This window comes from Pinus tabuliformis, chromosome J (assembly GCF_031772625.1).
Source record: "Pinus tabuliformis cultivar Carrire ecotype Pingquan chromosome J, CPIR1, whole genome shotgun sequence".
NCBI lineage: Eukaryota > Viridiplantae > Streptophyta > Pinopsida > Pinales > Pinaceae > Pinus > Pinus tabuliformis.
This window is the reverse complement of record NC_142295.1, coordinates 1449050850-1449072476: the sequence shown is the minus strand read 5'-3', so window position 1 is coordinate 1449072476 and position 21627 is coordinate 1449050850.

The window sequence follows — 21627 nt, the reverse complement described above, 5'->3', positions numbered from 1 at the left end:
CATTACCAGTTTGAACTGTGATTAAGGAGAAGATGCTGGAATGACATTGTAGTGAACCCTGATAGAATACTAAATTAAATTACAAGGATCAATAAATAAAGGTAAATATTCATTTATCTATTTTTTTATAAATAAAGTTTTGCTAGGTTTAAAATGAGGTGTTTATACATAAATTTTTGCTGGGTAGAATTCTATTCGATTGAGCAAATATTCTAGTTTACTCGAGAAGGACATGGATTTGAGTAAATATTTTTTGACTCATGGGGACCTGGATCCTAGGATGGAACGTATAGACTAGTATCTCGAATCCTGCCCCCATATGGAGTTACTATTTCAGATCTATTTGTAGGAATTTACAGGGTAAGTTCCTCAGATAGCACACCAAAAGGACACCGCTCACAACCAGATCGCAGATCAATACACCAGTATTTTGACGTGGTTAAAACCCTCAAAGAGGGAAACAGTCCACGACCTGAGCCAACGCAGCCACTTCAGGCAATTTATTAATAAAAGAATGAAAATTTACATATGTTTCTCTCATGCACGGATTACCCTACAAATGACCCTCCATGCGCTTTAAATAGAATTCATGCACCAATCGGGTGTCAAGCCACGGATCAAGTGTCGCTAATACTGAGGAGAGAATGAACCGTCGGATCACTACATATCGTGACCGTCGGATTGTAAGTTACAAAATGTACAACGGTAAAGAAACACACTTTACCTAACTCTATACCTAACTCTACACTAGACCAAGTTGTACTTAACTATTTCCTATGTGTCGGAATATCCTAACATCCCCCCTTAAGAACAACTTGGGATAGGATTGAAGGATTTACAAATATGACACAATAGGAGAAGGAAGGAGGCACTAGAGCCTATCCCCCCTTGGTGACAACTTCCTGAACTCCAACCATAAATCGAAGTTTAGTGAACTTCACCTCTGTGAGAGCCTTTGTAAAGATGTCTGCAACTTGATCATCTGTTGAACAATATTGCACTTCAAGAACATGGTCATGAATGAGCTTTCTGATGAAGTGCATGTGCAGTTCAATGTGTTTGCTGCACTGATGTTGGACTGGATCTTTGCATAGCTGAATGGCACTTTGATTATCACACCAAAGTGTAGTCGGATGCTACTGCTGAAAGCCAAACTTTGATAGGATCTGACGAAGCCACAAGGCTTCCTTACTAGCTTCTACGGCACCACGATACTCTGCTTCTGCTGATGAAAGAGAAATGGCAGCTTGTTTCTTACAAACCCATGTAATAGGTCCTGAACCAAGAGTGAACACATAACCGGCAGTAGACTTCCGATCATCAGGGTCACCAGCCCAATTGGAATCAGTGAAACCAACCAATAGAGGAGATGCTTCGGCACTGTAATGAATCCCAAACTGAACCGTACCTCGAACATAACGAAGTATTATTTTAGCTGCTTTCCAATGACTTTCACGGGGGTTTTGCATGAACCGAGCAACAAGGCCAACGCCAAAGGAAAGGTCAGGACGAGTATGGGTTAGATACAAAAGTTTTCCTACAAGTTGACGGTATAAGGTAGCATCAACTTCAGGAGAATTACAAGTGACTGAAAGTTTGACTCCAGACTGAAAGGGAGAAGGGGCTGGCTTACAGTCTTCCATGTGAAAATGACGTAGAATATCACAAGCATACTTGGACTCGAAAAGGGAAATACCCTCCTTGGATTGCAAGACTTGAAGACCGAGAAAATAGTGTAAGTGTCCTAAGTCTGTCATTTCAAATTTCCTTTTAAGGCTAGACTTCACATGGTTTATAAGGTTGGGATCACCACCAGTAAGGATAATATCATCAACATAAAGAACAAGGATGATAAGAGAGTTGCCCACTTTCTTGGTGTAGACAGTATTGTCAGAATGACACCTAGAAAAGCTAGATTATAAAAGAAAGCTATCCATTTTGGCATACCAAGCCCGAGGAGCTTGCTTGAGACCATAAAGGGATTTCTTAAGTCGACATACAAGGCTGGAGTCTGTTTGTATGAAGCCAATGGGTTATTCCATATAGATTTCTTCATGCAAGTCGCCATGCAAGAAGGCAGATTTAACATCCATCTGATGGACTTCCCATTTGAAAGAGGTAGAAAGGGAAAGAACAAGGCGGATAGAGTTCATTTTGGCAACAGGGGAGAAGGTTTCAGTGTAGTCAATGCCTTCAACCTGTGAAAAACCCTTAGCAACAAGACGAGCTTTATGTTTATCAATTTTCCCATCTGGTCCATACTTGGTTCTGTAAACCCATTTGCATCTAAAAAGTTTTTGTCCCGTTGGTAGAGGAACAAGATCCCATGTATCATTTGCCAACAATGAATGATATTCTTCATTCATAGCTGCTTCCCAATCTGGATGGCCTGAAGCTTCTGCAAAGGTGTCAGGATCATAATTTACTGGAGCTTGAGCCAGTAAATAAGAGGCTCTCTCGAACTGAGAACGTGTACGTCGCTGATCTGTAGGATCACCGGCAAGATCACCTGCTGCATCTTGAGTAGCACGAACCCATTTTGGAAGCTCAGGAGCTAAAGGAGGATCCTGAGATGGTGGGGGAGGATTGTCATCCTCACTTTCATCATCTGAAGAAGAAATGTTTTCAAAAGTAGAAGAGATAGGGAGAGGTGGCACAACCGCCGGACTAGGCTCGCAGGCCGATATATTTTCATCAAATTTTACATCTCTTCTAATGATAACATTTTTGGACTTAAATGGAATAAGTCTATAGCCTTTGACATCTTCAGAATATCCAACAAACGTACATTTTTCACTCTTAGGTTCTAAAGCTTTATGCTTTTCATCTAGAATATGGGCCCACGCTTCACTTCCAAAAACACGAAAGTGACTTACATTTGGTTTGATTGAGCTCCATGCTTCTTCTGGAGTGATATTCTTTAAAGCCTTAGTAGGAGTGCGATTTATTATGTAATTTTCACAGTTAATTGCTTCTGCCCAAAAACTAAGACCAAGTCCTTTAGATTGTAGCATACAATTAGCCATTTCCTTTAAGGTGCGATTCTTCCTTTCAGCTACACCATTTTGTTGTGGAGTATATGGAACAGTATGTTGCATTTGAATTCCATTCTCAGTGCAATAGTTGATGAATGTGTTTTTAACATATTCTCCGCCATTATTAGATCTTAACTTAAGAATTTGATGTCCAGATTGTTTTTCAACAAAGGCCTTGAAGGCCAAAAAAGTGTTAAATACTTCACTCTTGAGTTTTATGACGTATACCCAAGTGCGTCTGGAGAAATCATCAATAAAAGTTAAGAAATACTTGCAGCCAGAGAATGACACAACTGGAAGTGGACCACATAAATCACTATGCACAAGCTGTAAAGGGGCTGAGGCGTGCCAAGAGGCACGTTTTTCAAAATTGTCCCGATGATGTTTTCCGAGTACACATCCGGAACAAACACCATCTCTGCAAGATACCATAGGAAGACCTGTCACCATATTTTCTTTACATAGATGCTGAAGGGAGCGCTAGTTTAAGTGACCAAATCGCTCATGCCAAAGTTTGCTCACTTCATCGTTATGAGCAACAAATACAGAGGGAAGATTTGATGACCCAAAGTTGTGAAACTTATACAACCTTGTAGAATCATCACCAATGCCAGTAGCCAAAATCTGTTTAGGATCTCTTAAATCCTTGATTACAACATCATGAGGTGAAAATTCAACGATTTTACCTTCACCTGAATGAGTTATCTGATATACAGATAGAAGGTTGCAGGATAAGGTTGGAACACATAATACATCATTAAACTGACCATTGTCTAGATGAACAGTTCCAGTCCCTACAACATTAAGAGATCTATCATCACCAACATATATATTTTTGGTGTTACAATCATTTAAAGAAGAAAACATGGCTTTGTTTTTGGCCATGTGATAAGAAGCTCCAGAATCAATGAGCCACTCATGAGAATGAGAAGAAGAAGATATATTTAATGCATAGCCAGACCGAGATGCTTGAAAACCACATGCAGAAAGTCCCATTCCTGAAGATGAAGTTGAAGTTGAAGATTGTCCCAAATGGATGTTATGCTTCTTCATTGCTGCTTCCAAGGCTTCCATCTTCTTAAAGCATTTTGATTCTAAGTGGCCATCTCGATTACAAAAATTGCAATGTCTATCAGTCTTCTTCCCTTTGTTTTTATTTGTCTTATCATTTTGTTGAAATGATTTTTCATTTTGGGGCTGAAATTGCTTAGGACCCTTGTTTGGTTTAGGACCATTCTTTTTAGGATATGACTTCTTACGATTCTTTGAATTTGGTTGTTGTTGGGCGGCTAACGCTTTCTTGGAAGAGTTTCTAAGATTAAGAAGACCAAGGTGTAAGAGTTTTTCTTGTTCTCTTATTAAAGAATCACAAAAAGAGTCAAAGGAAGGGGACTTGTAGTCTGTTCCTTGAGAAATGAAGGCTTCTCTTGTAGAATGGAAGGTGGAAACAAACACAGAGTAGGCTGGTCCCAACTTTGTAAGAATGGAATAGATAAGGTTACTATCTTCTTTCTTAACTTTAACACCTTCCAAAAGATATCTAAGGGTCTTGAACTTGGACAAGAAATCTTCAATGCAAGAAAAATTATTAGGGTCCAATGTAAGCAACTCATTTTCAAGTTGATGGGCTCTAATTTCATTTTTAATCCCAAAAACTTTATTGATTTGTTTCATTGCTTCATCAGGAGAATCAATTTCTGCAATATGGAATCTAAGATCTGGAGAAATAGACATCCCTATCAATCCACGTGCTTGATCTTGCCTATTTTCCCATTTAGCAGCCTTATCTTCATCCTTCGGTTTCTTTTCTTGGCCTGAGGCTATTCTGTAGAGACCTTTACCTCTAAGTAAATCCTCAATGTAAGCCAACCATTGGAAGTAGTTGGTGCTGTCAAGGGTAACTTGGTATTGAATTTCCATTTCAATGGAAACTGAAGCTAAAGATGCTGAAATAAGTATTCCAATGGATAGATCTTGAAAAATTAGGCTGGTTTAAAAAAACAGCTCTGAATACGGCTTCCGGATGAAGAAGTTATGGCTTTTTGAAAAAAAGTTGTTGAAGTTGCCGACGAAGTGCGGGAATGTGCGGAAATGAAAAAAGTCCGCCCCCACAAAATGGAAACTTGAACCCAAGACCTCTACTCTCGTAAAATAGCTTTGAACCAATTGATCTATACAAAAAATTTGTGTGTGTGTGAGAGAGAGAGAGAGAGAGGGTGCTTTGGGTTGCGTGCTTTCTTTGAGAAAGCTCTTTTTCCCTACAAAACAAAAACCACAAAACCCAACACGGACATGCAAAGAAAACGAACCTTACGGCTCAAAGTTAGCTTTAGCCGAAAAACTAAATATTTTCAAAAATGAACCTTGCGGCTCAAAGTTAGCTTTGGCCGGAAACTAAATATTTTCCTCAATGTTTCTGATTTTCCGAGATCACCCTAAGGCGCAGGGAAAAGAGCATACACATGAGAAAAATCCTTCCTTTCTGTTTCTGATTTGCCCAGATCACAGAGAGTCGCAGGGAAAAGAGCATACGCAGAAATGAAAGGTATAGATCTGGTAATAAAAAGGCTAAATAAACTGAAACCGAAATAAACAGAGAGAAAATAACAGTAAACTGCAAATAACACTGTATACCTCCAGATCTTAAAAATGACGCAGCTAGGGCTACCGGAAACCTTTTCGCGTGAAAAGAAAGGGGTTCCTCACTAGAATAGATGCTCCCAACACAACAGAGCAGTACTCTCGGTCCAAAAGCAGTCAGAAACAACAGATCTAGGAAACGACAGTCGGATGCAATTCTACCGGCTTCAGATTTGGATCACCAACGGACGCGGCCCTCAAATAGCTCTGATACCGTGTAGGAATTTACAGGGTAAGTTCCTCAGACAGAACACCAAAAGGACACCGCTCACAACCAGATCGCAGATCAATACACCAATATTTTGACGTGGTTAAAACCCTCAAAGAGGGAAACAATCCACGGCCTGAGCCAACGCGGCCACTTTAGGCAATTTATTAATAAAAGAATGATAATTTACATATGTTTCTCTCATGCACGGATTACCCTACAAATGACCCTCCATGCACTTTAAATAGAATTCATGGACCAATCGGGTGTCAAGCCACGGATCAAGTGTCGGTAATACCGAGGAGAGAATGAACCATCGGATCACTACATATCGTGACCGTCGGATTGTAAGTTACAAAATGTACAACGGTAAAGAAACACACTTTACCTAACTCTATACCTACCTCTACACTAGACCAAGTTGTACTTAACTATTTCCTATGTGTCGGAATATCCTAACACTATTTGCTTAATAGTATATTATGACTTCTTCATCAGTATTTTGCTTCTGATGTTTTCTTTCGACCAATTAGACCGACTCTCTTTATTATAAAATTTTGAAACACAATACTATTTAGTCTATCTATACTTGTCTTGAGAGAGGTTATTTATCTGACATGGAAGAGATGGACCTAACGCATAAGGCATTTCTTAAAAAATCAATATTTAAAAGACATTTAGGTATTGTTTATTTATTTCATTTTTTAATTAAAAAATTAATAGATATAATAAATTAATTTTCACACATGTAATTTATAACGTTTTTAAGATATTGATATTTAAAAAACATTGGGTTAATGTTTACATATTTTCGACTCATTCTTTATGATGATTGCGTCGAGAAATATTTACTTATTTTCTATAGTATTCGAGTGGTGTGTGGATTATTAGAAGAATCGTGTAATATTTTTTAGGGTTTGAGATTTGAAGTTAAATATGATATTTAAAACCAATTGATAATGAAGCATAAAATTATTATTACATGGCCCAAGAAGATTTAAGGAAAAACTTATTTTCAAAGGTATTGGTTTCAGGGCATGTACTTTATAGTGAAGAGATATATATTTTTCAAAAAAATGTTATGTTTTTTTACTAATTTATTGGGTGTTGGATATACTCTTGGTGTTATAATGGTAGCCTTTAGGTTTGATCTAAGACCCATATTACTCCAATAAGTTACCAATTCACCATGGTAAAAAAAATATTCACCTTCGTTGTTTCCTTGTGGGACGACTCAGTGGTCGGAAAAATGGGATGTTATCCCCTCAATTGGGTTTCAAATCCCACGGGGAACATATTTGGCCCCTTTATAAGGCCCAAGGATTAGGCTTTCCCACCCTCTTGCTAAGTCATACATTTTTGCTAACGAGTTGTCGTATATACTCTTAGTGTTATACTAAAAAATAATAGGAAGACAGATCAAAATTGTGAATGAAACCCATAACTCACGGGTGAGGAGCACCTGAGGCTGCCACAATGTGCATTAATTAATTAGAGCAATCACATACACAAATATGATGGTTACATTATGATTGGGAGATCAAAACAATCTCCTATAAAATAGGATCAAATTCTAAACTTAGAAAAAAATCAAAACAACATTTCTCCATTATTTCTAAGTTCCCCCTTAATGGAGAAAGGATTAACCTCCACAACTAAGATCTAACTAAACAATTCAAATTTCATCTTCCCAAGGAACTTTGTGAAAATATCAACGACGTTTTCACAAGTATTACAATATTCAATAAAGATTTCCTTAGACTGTATCTTCTCTCTAATAAACTGAAATTGAGCATCAACATGCTTTGTCCTTGCATGAAAAATTAGATTATTTTCCAACTTGATCGAGCTCTAGTTGTCACATTTGATAATTGTAGCATTCTTTTGTTCTTCTCCAACATCTTGAAGAATTCTCCTCAACCAAACAACTTCACAAGTTGCTACACACAAAGCTTTATACTCTGCCTCTATAGATGACAAAGATACAGTAGGTTTCTTCTTGCTGCTCCATGAAACAATCTCGGATCCAATACTGAATGCATAACCTGTAGTAGATATTCTATCATCTGGATTACCAAACCAATATGAATATTAGTAACCTATCAGCTCAACAACAAATGAATCAGTATACTTAAGACCAAAACCAATTGTTCCTTTAAGATACCTGAGTACTTCTTTTGCTGCTCTTCAATGACTTTCGAGAGGTCTTGCCATAAATTGACTTAACACACTAACATAGTATACTAAATCAGGTCTCCTTCTAGTAAGATAATTCAACTTCCCACTAGTTTTCTATACAATGTACCATCTACCTCCTTTGAGCCATCATCAAAATGCAGTTTCACATTCTGCTGCATTAGAACAAAACAAATTTGCATTGATCCATATTAAACCTTTTAAGTACTTCTCTAACATACTTACCTTGAGTAACAAAAGTTTGGCTTGCATCTCTCCACACTTCAAGACCTAGACAGTAACGTAACTCACCAAGATCTTTCATTTCAAATACTTGTGACATCTTCACCTGGATTTTATTAATCAATTTGACTAAATTTTCGGTAATAATTAGGTCATCAACATACAAGGAAATCAATACTACATGCACCTTTTCATCAAACATGGTATATAGATTTGGATCACTTTGACTCCTCATAAAATCCTGATGAAGAAAGAAGGAATCAATCTTCTCATTCCATGACTCCAAAACCTACTTTAGTCCATACAAAGCTTTGTTTAATCTGGAAACTAAATGTTCTCGCTCCTTTTTCACAACCATTTAGGTTGTGTCAAATACACTTCCTCCTTTAAATCACAACTCAAAAAAGCAAAATTTACATCTAATGGTGCAATTCCAATGTTACTTTGTAGCTAATGCAGTTAGCAATATAATGGTATTTAATTTAGCTACAGGTGAAAATGTTTCTGCATAATCAGTGCTCTCCTTTTGTGATTGCCCTTTTTCCACCAATCTAGATTTATTTTTATCTATGCTAGCATCTGCTTTAAATTTGGGTTTGTACAACCATTTACATCCTATGGGCTCTTTTCTTTTAGATAATTTAGTCAATTCCCAGGTTTTATTTTTAATTATAGATTCATATTCTTCCTCCATTGTTTTTCTCCACTCTTCATGTTCATTAGCTTCATTAAAAATCATGGGTTCTATGACATTGAAAACACTACTCATCAGGGCATAGTCCTTATACCTTTCAGGTAGTCGAATCTGCCGAGTAGATCTCCTTCTCACTTCATTATTTTCACCTCTGTTCTCTGAAATTACTTCTCCACTTCTGATTGGGCTCTAACTACTGGTGATGTCCATATCACTGGATTCTTCCTCAATCTTTTGTTGATCATTGTCTTCTTCTTCTACTTCTAGTTTATTATATTCAACTTCAGGAAGAATGTGCAATATTTCATATTTTTTATCCTTGCTACCTTCATCTGCCTGCTCATGGAAAATTACATATCTACTTTCAAGCACTTTGTGAGTAGAGGGATCAAACATTTTATAAGCTTTAAATTATGGAGAATATCCTACAAAAATACATTTGATACCTTTAGCATCAAGTTTCTTTTTGTTCTCCTTCAAAATATGTGAAAAGGCCTTACATCCAAATAACCTCAAATGATGAACTGCTGGTTTAAAACCATACAAGGCTTCGAATGGGCCTTAAGATCAAGATACCTTGTTGGACTTATGTTCTTTAAATAAACAATAGTATTAATGGCTTCTGCCCAAAAAACATTTGAGAGCTTCTTACCTTTGATGATACTCCGTGCATACTCCACCAATGTTTTTCTTTTTCTTTCCGCAACATCGTTTTGCTATGGAGTGTAGGGTACTTACTGGACTATTCCATGATCCTTGCAATACTTGATGAAGTTCCCCAACATGTATTCTCCCCCTTTATCTGAGCGCATGATCTTTATAAACTTCCATGTCTACTTTTATACCATGTTTTTGAATTCTTTGAAATACTAAAAAAAATCACTCTTTTTCCTAAGGAATTACACCCAAGTGCACCTTGTGCAATCATTAATAAACAACATAAAATAATAGGCACCTCCTAGGGTTCTGGTCTACAGTAAATCATGATGTGCCCATACCTTTGATTCTAAAGACTTTATGTTGACATAGTTATATAAGTTAGTGTTTGATGACTTTTGCTGGTAACATCAAGCTTGTACAGGCCTCCAACTTTGACTCCTAAAGCAACATGTTTGCAGTGATCTAGTAAATCTTTCACTATGCATTATGTCTTGAAGATTTCAATATTTAGATTTTGATCTATAATTGTAGACACAAAGATCAATTTTTTCTTGATCCTAGGAACATACATAACATTATGGATGCACATGATACTACAATTTGGTAAAGTCACAGGTATATATCCATATCCCATAGTCTTATACGCATGATCATCTCCAAGTTAAATGTTTCTACCATTTCTTATTTTGCTTGAATTTTACATACTAATCCTTATTTCATGTCATATGAATCGAAGCTCCAAAGTCCAAAAACCATGTATTAGCATCATCTGTTTTAGCAACCAACGCGACATTAGATACAAACAACTTAAGAATTTTGAGATTAAAATTTGGGGCTTCTCCTGCTAACTATCTTTTATGTTTATGCCTAGATTCATCACTTTTCTTCTTATAACAGTCTCTAGCAAGATGCCCACTTCTACCACAATAGAAATTTTTTATTTCATAATCATTTTTGACAGATGGAATACCTTGATTTGATTTTTGTAAATGGCCTTTTCTGAGATAGACGTCCACCTTTACTTCCTCCTCCTTTTTTCCCTTCGAACAACTTATCTTTTGCCATAAGTTCCAAGTCTAGATTCTGAGGCCTCAATTCTTATGTGTCTCTTCTTCTTACATCAATGTACCTGTCAATTCCTCACGATTTGGAGCTTTCTCCCATGCTACAATACCTATAATAAACATATGATAGTCCCCTGACATTCCATTTAACATAATTGTTAGCAGATCAATACTAGGTACTGATTCTCCTATATCTCACAACTTATCTTTCAAATATCTAATTCTTGAAACAAAGACACCAACATATTCATTTTCTTCCATTTTAAGATACATGAGCTTACTTTTCAAAACGAGGACTGGATTTGTATTTTTGGTTTCGTATAATTCCTTTAGTGCATTCCAGGTTTCATTAGATGTCTTGTAGTCACGAATATGACGGATTATATTATCATTAACAAACATTATTAGTAATACCTTTGTTTTTTTCTCCCACTTCTCCCACTCTTGAATTGATGCAACTCTCGCACCTGTAGTAGGTTTTTCTTCTTCTTCCTTTATGATGGTCCAAGCACCATAGCCTTATAGTAGTGTCTGCAACTTGAATTTCTAATTAACATAATTGGATCCATCCAATTTATTGGCCACATTTAGGTATGTCTCTGCAAGTGGATTAGCCATCTTGACAAAAAATCCCAATTTCCAACAGTGCCCAACTTCTTACTTCACGAGCACCACCAGTAGCTCCATGGATCCCTAATCCACAAATCTACAGCTCCAACAATGGCTAGGCTCCATAGCTCCAACAACGGCCAGGCTCCATAGCGTTAAACAAAAAACCAAATGAAGGTCAACCACTTTATAAATTCCGCAAAAAATGGATTTGCGCACTTTTCCTTCATAAAAGTTGCACAAATCTATGCATTTTTCTTCATAAAATATACAAAAATCTATGCACTTTTTCTTCATAAAAAATTGCGTAATTGCACACTTTTTCTTAATAGAACTTGCATAGATTTGCTCACTTTTTCTTAAGAAAAGTTGCACAATCTACCAAATCTGTGCACTGTATAATTAACTGTGGGTGCACAAGTCAGCTCTGATCTTTCTTTTCCTGAAAAATCCCACTCAGTTGCCTCCACTGATCCACACCAAGATCCACTGTGCTCACGACAGTGACTCGAACCTCAAATGGACAATGCAGCCTTCTAATGTGATCACGTTGGTCCACATATAAATATGGTAGATCTTGATTCTTCCAACAAATATTCACACCTACACCCACTAGAAGATGAGGCTCCATTCTCACCTATCTCTCTTAGCTACAAAGGCTCATCGCATCAATCTCAGCCACAAGGGCTCAACTCAACCCTGACACTTTGATACCAACTAAAAGCTAATAGGAAGATAAATCAAAATTGTGAATGAAACACGCAACTCTAAGGTGAGGTGAGGCTGCCACAACGCTGCATTTATTAATTAGAGCAACCACATATACACAAATATAATGGTTACATTCTATTTGGGAGATCACAACAACCTCTTAGAAAATAGGATCTAAATCTAAACTTAGAAAACAATCAAAACAACCTTTCTCCATTATTTCTAAGTGTTAAAGTAGCAGCCACATTCACCATGATTTATATATATATATATATATATATATATATATATATATATATATATATTCATCTTAGAGATATGTGAACTATAAAGAAAAGAAATCATCCATATATATATATATATATATATATATATATATATATATATATATATATATATTAAGGGGCTACTATCTAGAACACTATCCAAGATTGTTAAATCAAGCTTTGAGAAGGAAAACATAGGGATAATTACTAGCTTGAATTATTTTGAGGGAATAAGGGGAACTACTCACTGTGGATAGGCTAGGTTAGGTTAGGTTAAATGGTGGGTTTGAAAGAATAATGAAATTTTTTTAGAGAATACGAAGAAGGATTATGGTGGATTTGAGAGAATAAGGGGAAGGTTTCACCTTTTATAAAGAAGTTAATGTTCTTCACCATTAAATTCACTTAGATTTTCTGTCTCTTTATAAAAAAGAGTGAATTTATTTTAATTTTGCATTTAGTAGTTCCTAAAAGATTAAGCTTTTTTAAAGTGATTTTTCTTTTGGGTTGGATTGGGAAAATTTGGCTCTAGTTTTTAACTCTTTTATGTTTTAGGTATTTTTTTTAAGGTATAGTGTTTGTATAATGTCCATTATCCAAGTTCCTGAAGGTTTTCTAAGGCACTAAATTCATTATGAATTCATAGTCACATTTTAAATAACAAAGAAATATTGTCTTATTCAAAATTATATCACTTAATTCCAAATATATATATATATATATATATATATATATATATATATATATATATATATATATATATAATTTGAAAAAAATAATAATCATAAAAATTTTAAAAATAAATTTTAGTTTTTTATTAAGGTATACATCATACTCTTTCACTAAATTTCATGCAATATATTTATTTATCTTATTGGATATTGTGTGATTTTAATGCCAATGGTTGTAACCTATACATTTGCAAATAATTTCGGTCTATAAGGGGAAAGGAAAGAAGCGAAGGTGAAGGCAGGACCTTGGAGAAATGAAGAGAACCTAGGAAAAAGTGAAAGGAGTGAAAGATAAATGTAATGGGCTCCACTTACGTATTATTTCCATAAGAGTTAATTGATGAGCAATTGTGGAGTGGATCATCGTCCATCCTTAAGCCACTCGGTCCCAAAAACATTTCGGTAGGGTAACTAGCGGATAAACCCATGCTACCCCCCAGAATGGTCAAATTCAATGGGTGGTCTTTGCCGATTAATGACCAATATCAACTCTCCGGGGTTGAACCAACCTCTCGACCTCGTTCAATCATCCCTCTAGAGTGTGGGGACCGCACCTTCTGCCAATCCCAGCAACGCAACATTTTCGTCAGTAGGCAAGTGCAATAATGTAGGGTCACGACCCCTCCCTCTCAGCTCTCATTCAATCCAGTAGCAAAAAGTGTCCCTCCTAAATGTCTCTACCTATCTCTCCCAACCATCACTCCATTGTATTTCCATCCTATAAAACCCTAACCCATTAGCCATTGAAGTTCAAATTTATTTCATTCAAATGATGTTCCCTCATCACTTTGCTTATTTGCAACTCAGTTCAACCTTCAACCAGTGTAGAGTTCTTCCAGCGCCACTAAGTCCAACTGCATCTGGCCACCAGGTAACCTACAATTCCCCACTACTAAGTAATTCTCCATTATTGTTAAATGAAAAATACAGAGCCCAAATCCCCTAAAAATTGAGAGGTGAAACCCTCTAGCCGTACTGAGCCTCTCATGAACATAGAGGCTGAAATATGTGACACATTCTGCTCCTACCATATGTTTGATCATTTTTTTGACTTGTACGACTGTCACCTAAAACGAGAAGACCCAGTTCGAGTTGTAGAGTCAGGGTTGTATCACTAGATCTCTCCCACAGTTTACCATTTTCCAAAATTTGTTTCCTAGCTCGTAGGTTCCTATGTTAAAGAGCGGAATTGTTTGATATCCCCCACTAGAGAAAATATTTTGGAAGTGACACTATAATGAATTCAAATGGATCTCATGTATCCAAAATCTCCCAACCTTGAGAGATTTACAGAAGCTACCTTATTCTACACGTATAATGGGGTCTTAGATGAAGAACAACAAGCCTTCCTCTAGTTGATTTTAGCACCCAACAATCAAACCCTCCCCATTGTAGACAGATTCCTTGTTTCCATGTTTTCTTAAACTGTACAACCTATTTTGACCACTATAACTGTTTTCTGGGGGATTCAAAAGAAACTAGCAATATACTAAATTCGCCATAGGGTTCCTACACAAAATGATGCAGTTGGACATCATCTTTCATATACCTTCGTTCCTTGAAGAATCTATAAAATTCTAGTTCAACCATTTTCCAGTCACTTTCTTTTTTAGATACTATTACTTATTGTTCTATCTTTTCCTGCATACTCACGTTGAAGAATTTGAGTATATAAGCCTTAGTATCACAAATTATCACAAGAAGTGGAAGTATGTGTTTGATTGTGGCAGTGCCCAAAGAAAAAGCTAGACAATGAGGGTTTTTCTTAGTTTATCTCCACTTATATGTCCACTACCTTCAAAATTGTAAATAAAATTTTCCCTCCTAGAATCCTGTCCCAACAAAAGAAAATCATTCAACACAGTGAAGATACTAGGGTGGGTGATTGGCTCTTGTTTGAGGACTTCTCCCATACCACTTGCCTATTTTCATGCCCATGAGAATATTTGCCCTAGAATTTATGAGAAAGAGTCTGAATGATGATTAAATCCACTATGTTTGTGAAAAAAGGGCTACATGTTTAAGTTGGGTAGAACGATAGGTCCATTCATTGTTAACACTAGACAAGCCCTTGCGCAAGTAGAATACATGTTGAAAGAACTTAATTTTGAAATGGGGGACATGTGGCACTATGATCCTCATGGTGTCATATAAAAGAGAAGAAGGGATATAAATGCTTCAACTTCTGAGCATGAGTATAAACCTGAAGTTGAATGGAAGGATAATTTGGATGCTTGGCCCATTAATATAGAAATGGAAAATGTTATAAAATTATATATTACAGAGCAATGGAACACATTGAATATTTCATAAATATAAACATAGAAAACACATAAAACCAGAGAGACACAAATATACATGGTTCACCCAGTTTGGGCTACGTCCACCCTGAACAGCCAGTCCTTCCTTTCTATTATCCAGCAAAATGAAGAGACACAACCTACAACAAATCCGCTGTAATATCCTATGTTTTCTCTCACAGTCTCACCTCTCTGTTTCTCGCTTGGATAATACACATCTATTACACAGCCTCAATAAAATGCCTTCATACGAAGAGATGGGTTACCTTCTAGGGAGAAAAGCTCTAAACTAAACATAAGTTCTACCGTCAGATCATCTGCCTAATCAATGGCCCAGATTGACTAAAAATTACTATACTTTTACAAGGCAATTTTACATCTATTTTTAGCTTCCTGAGCGCTGCCCCCGAAACCCCCATTGGCAGACCGCTGGCCCGCGGACCCCCCAGTGAGGGGGGATCAGCCACCCTGAACCCCCGCAGGGGGGGACAAGTCCCCCCTGCACCTCCCCGCATGAAGGGGCGTACAAACTTCTTGGGTTATACATCCGGCTAAAACAAAGACCTCTAAATAATCATGCTCCACACCCAACAATCTCCCACTTCGAGAATGATTGTAGCAACTCCACCGCTACTTCATTTGTTGGACAATGACTCCTCTTTGGACCTGGCTATTTTTCATCTTCATCATCATCCTTGAAGACCAATTGAAACTGAGCATATTCTCAGTTTCTCCCTGGTTACAACTTTTGTTAGCATATCTGCAGGATTCTGGCTAGTGTGTATCTTTTCGAGCTTCAACTCTCCATCTTCCAACATTGATCGTATGAAATGGTACTTGTGCTATATATGTTTAGTCCTAGAATGAAATGTTGAGTTCTTTGCAAGATGAATGGCACTTTGGCTACCACTGTATAGCGTGCCCATATCATGCTTCTTACCCAATTCACCCATAAACCTTTGTAACCAAATCATTTCTTTACTAGCCTCTGTAGCAGCAACATACTCTGCTTCTGTTGTTGAAAGTGCAACAACACTTTGGATTTTTGAAACCCAACTAACAGCTATTCCACCTAAAGTAAATACGTATCCTATAGTGCTCCTCGTGTTATCTCTGTCACCTGCCATATCTGCATTAACATATCCCTATAGAGAAATGTTTGAACCACCAAAGCATAATGCTTGATTTTTGGTACCTTTCAAATATTTGAGAATCCATTTCACTGCCATCTAATGTTCCTTTCCTGGATTGTTCATGTACCTACTTACGACTCCCACTGCATGTGTAATATCAGGCCTTGTGCAGACCATTGCATACATTAAGCTTCCAACTGTTGATGCATATGGAACTTTAGACATATAATCCATGTCTTCTTGGGTCTTTGGGCACATTTCCTTACTAAGTTTGAAATGGCTAGCAAAAGCTGTACTAACTGGTTTTGCATTGTGTATATTAAATCTTTTCAACACCTTTTGTATGTACTCATTCTGAGACAATGTTAATTTGCGATTTTTCCTGTCTCTAGTTATTCTCATACTAAGGATTTGTTTTGCAGCTCCCAAATCCTTCATTGCAAATGAATTTTCCAATTTTCTTTTGAGCACATTTATTTCCTGCATGTTAGACCCTGCAACAAGCATGTCATCCACATACAATAACAATATAATATAGCTTCCATCATTTTTCTTTTTCAGATAAACACAATGATCAAAGTGACATCTAGTATAATCTTGTTCAGACATAAACTTGTCAAATTTTAGATACCACTACCTTGGAGCTTGTTTTAAGCCATACAAGCTCTTCTTCAACCTTCACACTAGTTTCTCCTTCCCTTTCACCTCATATCCTTGTGGCTGCTGCATATATATCTTTACATCCAATTGCTCAAGATGCAAAACGTCAACTGCTACTAGACTTAAAATAGTTCTGATTGAAGTCATTTTAACAACAAGAGAAAATATTTCATCAAAATCAATACCTTTCTTCTATGCAAACCCCTTCACCAAAAGTCTAGCGTTGTACCTTTGTTTTCCTCCATCTTCTTCCTTCGGCCTGTAAACCCATTTATTCTTGAATGTAGTTTTTCCTGTAGGCAACCTGACCAAGTCCCAAGTCTAGTTATTCATTAAGGAGTCCATCTCTTCTTCCATGGATAGCTCCCACTTCTTCCTGCTTTCAACCTGCATTGCTTCTTCATAACATTCAGGTTCACTAGAATCAGTCAACAATAAATAATATAATGAAGGAGAGTATCGTTCACGGGGTATACTTATCTTGGTAGATATTCTAACACCACTTTTAGGTGTTTGGGGTGCCTGTTGCTATTGTGGTAGTTGCTGTTATTGTGGTTGTTGATTATTATTATTTTCAGGCACCTGTACTTTTTCAGTGATCTCATCAAGAACTGTGTATTCCTTGTTTTCTTTTTCCTGTTTCTTTTCCTGCAACTGATTCTTATACAAGACCTTTTAATTGAATATTACATCTCTACTCCTAATGATTTTGTGATTTTCATAATCATATAAGTGATAACCAAAATCATTAACACCATATCCAATAAAGGTACATTTCTTTGATTTTGCCTCAAGATCTGTTCTATTTTCTTTATTAATATGGACAAAGGCCTCACAACCAAAAGGCTTTAAAAAAAAGTAGTTTACCTTTTTACCTGTCCATGCTTCCTCTGGAACACCATCATCCAAGGAACTTGAATGCCCTCTATTTATTATATAAACAGCAATATCTATAGCATCTTCCCAAAATTGTAAAGGTAATCCTGCATGCAATCTCATGCACCTTGCATGCTCCATGATTGTTCTGTTCATCCTTTCTGACACACCATTTTCTTATGGTGTTCTTCGAACTGTCTTCTCTCTGCGAATTCCATGCTTTGAATAGTACCTATCAAACTATTTGCTGCAATATTCACCTCCATTGTCTGATCTGAGACACTTCAATTTCTTTCCTGTCTCAATCTCAACCAAAGATTTCCATTTCTTGAAAGTATCAAATACATCAAATTTATTCTTAATACAATAAATCCAAGTTTTTCTAGTTGCATCATCAATAAAAGTAACATAATAATGAGAGCCACTGAGAGATGATACCTGAGCAGGTCCCCATACATCTGTATGCAGAAGCTCTAATTTTTCACTCTTCTTTCCTTTCCCAACTCTAAGAAATATGACTCTCTTCTGTTTTTCATAAATGCAACTCTCACAAAAGTCCAAATCAACATTCTTCAAACCTGGCAACTAATTCCTTGAGTGAAGAATCTTCATCCCCTTCTCACTCATGTGTTTGAGCCTATCATGCCATAATGTTGCATATGCTCCTTTGGAAGTTAAAGCATTAACAAAGTTAGAAATACCATTGCATAAATACAATGTACCAACCTTTTCACCTTTTTCTATTACTAGGGCTCCTTTGGTGACCTTCCAAGCTTTATTTCTGAAAGTTGTCACACAACCTTCACTGCCTAATTGCCCTGTTGAAATCAGATTTTCCTTCAGATCTAGAACATGCCTTACCTCCTTTAGTAGCCATTTGTTTCCATTCTACTGTTTTATAAGAACCTTACCCATTCCAACTATTTTACAGGGTTTATCATCACTCAAACAGACTTGTCCAAAATCTCCTTGAACATAGTCATGAAAATATTTCTTATCAAGTGTGGCATGGAATGAGGCCCCTGAATCTACCACCCAGGAATCAGTAATATTTTCCAAAGAAAGAATCAAAGCATCATGTAACACCTCACCTGTCACATTTTCTTCATGATTGTTTTCTTGCTGTGCATCTCCTTCTTTTCCCTTCTGAGATCTATAGTCTTTCTTTAGGTGTCCTTTCCTTCCATATTTTCGGCACACTATCCCCGATCTGGACTTGGATCTGCCTTTCCTTGATTTACTATGAGATCCTAAGCTCTTTCCTCTTTCCATTTTTCTTCCCCTAGACTCTGCACTCAAATCATTACCCGATGTCTCACTGGAGCTTTTCTATCGCATTTCCTCGCTAAGGATAGCACTGACAACATCATCAAACTTTAAAGTACTAGATCCAGAAACAGAGTTACTAATGGCCATTACTAAACCATTCCAACTTTCTGGCAATGAGCACAAGAATAACAGAGCTCTATCATCATCATCAAAGTTTACCCCTACAAAACTTAACTAACTTGTAACAGTATTAAAATCATTTAAATGGTCTGCAACAGATCCACCTTCTGACATCTTCATATTAAATAACGGTTTCATAAGAAATACCTTGTTTGAGGCCGAGGGTTTTTCATATAGTTTTGCCAACGCCTTAATCAAACCCTCTGTCATTGTTTCCTTCGACATGTTGAAGGCCACCGATGCTGCAAGGCACAACCATACTATTCCGAGTGCCTTTCTATTGAGAAGGTTCCAGTCTTCATCTGTCATACCCATCAGCATCTTTGTTTTTCCGCCCAATGGTAGGTACATATCTTTCTGATATAGATAATCTTCCATCTGCATCTTCCATGGTGAGAAGTTTTGGTTGTTAAATTTCTCGACCCTAAACTTACCATCTTCTGCCATTGCTCCCACTCGAACCAGGAACCCTTCTCTCTTGTGCGTTTTTCAGCCAAATAGACCTTTGGCTCTGATACCAATTCTTAAAAAATTATATATTACAGAGCAATGGAACACATAGAATATTTCATAAATATAAACACCGAAAATGCATAAAACCAGAGAGACACAGATATACGTGGTTCACCCAGTTTGGGCTACGTCCACCCCGAATAGCCAATCCTTCCTTTCTATTATCCAGCAAAACGAAGAGACACAACCTACAGCAGATCCGCTGTAATATTCTCTGTTTTATCTCACAGTCTCACCTCTCTGTTTCTCGCTCAGAGAATACACATCTATTACACAGCCTCAATACAATGCCCTCATACAAAGAGACGGGTTGCCTTCTAGGACAAAAAACCCTAAACTAAACAGGAGTTCTACCGTCAGATCATCCACCTAATGAACTGTCCAGATTGACTAGAAATTACTATACTTTTACAAGGCAATTTTACATTTGTTTTTAGCTTCAGGGGTACTGTTGGGCCTTAGTTTTGGTCTTATTTTTGCTCAAAGAAACTTACTTATCCATTTATTTTCCATCCATTTTCCCTTTGTTTATCCCATTTTGATGTATATTTGATATCCATTCAGGTATTTAATTTTAATTTTTCAATTCCTAAAGTTTTTATGAAAATTTGGTTTTTAGTGCAAAATTGGCAGATTTAGAAATTCCCGTAATAGCTCTATGGTTGATATGGTTGCAGGACACTTGGGCACGAATGGAATGCATGGATGGACAGCTTGGGAACTAGGACTAAGCCAACAATGCTTAGTTCAAACAGAACAAGCTTTATTAGGCCCATTTGGTGCTAGTCAACCATGACTAGTCATGCAGGAATCCCATAGAAATAGGGCAGTTTTGAGATTTCATAGCAATGGTCATATTTCTTGGGATGGGGGTAATGAATTCGACTTAGATAGGTGGATGAGAGTAGATGGGTTTGTTTTAGTGAATATAGATCAGTTTGTTCATGAGACTTCTTATTTAAAGCCAAAAATGTGATGGCTTATGTATTGATTTTGTGATATACTTTTATGCTGTGACATCTTTGGATTGAGGAGTTAATTTGAAGACTTTTGTTATTATTATTTTGCTGTTCAATGCTATGGATGCGTGACTGAATTTAAGCTTCTGATATCACCTCTCAAAGTTTGCAAGGCAAGGGTGGAGGGCCCCCATTCCAAGCTAAGTACACTTCCTTGTTAACTAGTTTCATTTCCTTGTAATCTGGTTGATTGTAGCACTAGTTTTTCAAAGCTTTATTTTAGTTTTCTTTATGGTTTATGCATAGTGATTGATTTCATTAGTTAATAGCTTATTCATCACTTTATTGAGTTGGAAAAACAGGTGTTCAAGTTGGGCATCCCTTCTGCTAAAATGATGAATCAAAACTAGTTTCTCTTGTTTGCATGCAAGTATTTTTTTTTCATTGAGATTTGGATATTGAGATGAATGAATTATGATGGAATATCTTATGTGTCTCTTAAGTTAAGAGTTTCTTTCATTAGTAATTTATCCATCTTAAGCTTTTGGTTTCAACCTCTGATTCATTAAGTGATAATTGAGGTGAAGGTGGACTTCTTGAGGTCAAGAACCCTTTCAATATTTTTCTCCTTTTAAGCTGATTGAATTAGAGTTATAGAATGTATTACTTTTAGCTTTTGAATAACTTATCTTTCAAGGTTT